The sequence below is a fragment of the Engraulis encrasicolus genome, unplaced genomic scaffold (genome assembly GCF_034702125.1).
Source record: "Engraulis encrasicolus isolate BLACKSEA-1 unplaced genomic scaffold, IST_EnEncr_1.0 scaffold_27_np1212, whole genome shotgun sequence".
Taxonomy (NCBI): Eukaryota; Metazoa; Chordata; class Actinopteri; order Clupeiformes; family Engraulidae; genus Engraulis; species Engraulis encrasicolus.
In genome coordinates this window covers 1,465,217-1,468,773 of record NW_026945566.1, presented here as the reverse complement: position 1 = coordinate 1,468,773, position 3,557 = coordinate 1,465,217, and positions in this window count along the sequence as shown.

Sequence of the window (3,557 nt, the reverse complement as noted above, 5' to 3'; positions counted from 1 at the left end):
CTTTACTAGTCGATGTTTAACCATAATGTGTCTGGAGATTTGAACACACGGAATCAGGCCACGAGAAACAAAAGCTTAATCCAGACATTCCAAACAACAGCAACCAGGAAGAACAAAAACATTTTCAATCATTTTCTGTATTGGTCAGAATGTACAGTATGCCAAACTTACTTTTGATGCAGCACCTGTTGGAGCTGTATCTGTTTCATGTTTGTGTAAGGCAAAAAAAAAGTTAGCAGTGAAACAAGAAAATGCAGGACTCAAATGCAAGTCAAAACTAGAGATGTTTATGTTTACATTTGATTGTGGCTCCGCTGCTGTAGCATGTTATTTACCACGGCAGTTGTTACATTATAATGGCAATCAGAAAGTCTCTGTGGACTTAAGTAAGTATAGTAAGTTCTAGAATTCCTCTACTGATACTCAATGCCAAAAAACATGCCATGTCTGTTATTCCACATGTTCATGTTCAAGCCCTAATGGCATACTATTCAGTAACAACTTGAGGAGAGCGTCATAAGTTGAAGCTGCTACTGTCCCGCAAGTCAGAAAAGTTTTAACACCAGGATTACATAGGCTACTGTATGTCCAACGGCATGAGAATATATTGGTGGTTTACATGAGCATAATTGTGCATCACCTAAGACGTACTAGACCATCATTGGCACACACTCACAGTCAGCCAGTCAGGCATGACCAGCAACTGGTACTAGAACATGCTTTATCGGTGGGGTGCAAAGTGTATCTGGGTCTGTAATCCCCAGACCTCTCCATCATAGACCTCAGAGGAATTCCAAAGCTTTCAGGCAGTCTCCAGGCTGTGTCGGTATCTCTGCATCCAGTCATCAGACACCCTCATCTCACATGAATGCATCAGCTCATTCCTACACCGGATCACCTGTTTATGGACACACACGCACGCACGCACGCACGCACGCACGCACGCACGCACGCACGCACGCACGCACGCACGCACGCATAGGGCAGGCCCTTGATAAAGTGGACCGGCGGGCGATGAAAACAAGAATTCCAAACTCTCCAGCCCAGCACCTTCCGGTTTCTCATTTGCTCATTTGCTATACCTTATTGTTATCAGTTATGTGCTGTACGACTCTAAGAATGGCCACACAACAAGAGCAATCTGAGACACTGTTGTTGGTGTGGGTGGGTATATGAATGTGTGTGTGTGTGTGTGTGTGTGTGTGTGTGTGTGTGTGTGTGTGTGTGTGTGTGTGTGTGTGTGTGTGTGTGTGTGTGTGTGTGCGCCTGTGTGCATGCGTGTGCGTGTAAAAGAGAAAGGGTGAGGGGAAGTGAGAGAGAGAGAGAGAGAGAGAATTTGCCAGATAGTAAATGAATGTGAGGGTACATTCCTCCTCGGCTGTGGGTGTGAAACACAATGCTTGCTCCCGTGCCTCAGACAAATGGGCAAAAAGACAGACACATTCCATAGGGGCTTTCTTTATTCAAGAAGAAACCTGAGAGATCAAGGCTGTGTCGGGTGAGTGGCATGGTCATTGAACTGTGGTATGGTGATTCTGGCATAGTGGCGTGCAGCATTTTAACAACCTGTTTCAAAATCACTTCGGCATTTTTAGTCAGACCATATTTCAGTCAGCATGTGTGTTTTTTTTTTTTTTAAGTATCTCCAGCCATGCCTCTAAATACAGTGTTGTAGTTTTCATGGAGTGCAACAGTAGGACAGGAGTTGTAATAAGGGTTGTGTTAAGGCAAATTTGGAGCAAGCTTGTTGACATAGACCTCTCTCCACCTGAGACACATTCCTAGAGTAGAGTAGAGTAACTTTATTAATCCCCAGGGGGAAATTCAGGTGTCCAGTAGCTTACATAAATACACAAATAAACAAATTCCCTCATGGACATTTCAAGACAAAAATAACACAGGAATAGTCAGGGAGGGGAAAATAAAAATAGAAATAGTAAAGAGAAAGGTTGAAGTAATTGATATTTTCAAGAATTTGAAAATGTAATATGTCAAAAGGTAATTGTGCAAAAAGACATTCTGTGACTTGGGATAGACCATGTGCAGAAAAACATGCTCTGTCAGCTAAGGTAGACGGTCTTAACATGACCTGGAACAAGTGTTGACAGATACATCTAAGATATAGTATAGTATGTAGAAGTAGGCAGTGTACAGAGTATGATAGGGGTGGACATTTTAGATGACAGCCATGATGAAAATGCAATAACCCAAAATGGTTAACCTCTTACTGCAGATGGGGTCGGCAGCTGGCCTATTCACTATTTGCTGAAAATACTAAACTACATCATAACAACATTGCTATGACAGTACAGAGAGCCTTGAGTAACAGATAAAGACATAGCCATGACAATTTTGGTGACAGGTTATAACATAGGCTCTGCGCTTAGGGGTTAAGGAAATGCAGAAATAAACAAAATGATATTAAATTAATTAATGAGTAAATTTGATTCCCTCATACAAAGCCGGCAATTAGTAGCTCACCAAAGGCATAGTTGAAGCCATGTCCTGTTGCCCCCCACCATTAAAGGGACAGTTTGGTCAATTTCAACATGCAGTTGTATTGCTCACGCTGCCCTTGACTTGTCAGTACCTGGTGATGCCACATTTTTCGGCTCAGCCCTTTCCGAGATATGAGCAATTCTAATGGGGGCAGCGTTTGTTTACATTTTTAAAAAATGAAACATAGGCCAACTCCAAATATTTTCCCAAAAGGTACTGCTGTTTGCTAGTTGTCTGCTGATGTTTTATAACCTTTTGAATGTTTTTGGGAATAAATAAAAATGTTTTTCTGAAATGTAAACAAAGAGCTGCCCCCATTACAATGACCAGGATCTCGGAAACGGCTGAAGAAGAAGAAAAAAAAAAATCTCAGGCACTGACAAGTCCAGGGTAGTGTGAGCATTACAACTGCATGTTGAAATTGACCAAACTGTCCCTTTAAGCACCAGAGACCCTCTCTGCCTTCCAGTGCGTATCCCACAGGGTGCAGGAGGACAAGGGAGCACAAGTCGCCTGGGAACAGAAAGGAAACACCTTGCACTGAGACTACATTTCAGCCCTGTTTAAGAGCAGATAAGACATTTGATCAAGGCACTTGGAAAGGTGAATGGAACTCTCACAAAGGGAGACAAGGCTTGCCACTTCGACTGGTATAAACAAACCAGTGTAGGCCATTTGGGCCCCACTGGCATTATCCATTTCTGATGCTTTTTTTTTCTTTTCTTTTCTTTTTTTGTGGAGGGGGGGGGGGGGGGGGGGGGGGGGGGGGGGGGGGGGGGGGGGGGGGGGGGGGGGGGGGGGGGGGGGGGGGATGCTGGGGCCTCTAGAGAGCATGAGAACTACATATAAACTACATTCTGATGATGCAGCAAACTCTTCTGGATAAAACTATTCTTTAACAAAAAAAAACGAAAGAAAGAAAGATGAAACCGCATGTAAATAACCCTGACAAATCCGCTACAGGATTACGCTCAGGGATTTCAAGGTGAGCCACCACCTCAAATGTGTTGGAACACACTTTCGCAATTCACTAAATGTAGGCCTACCAATTTTCTCTG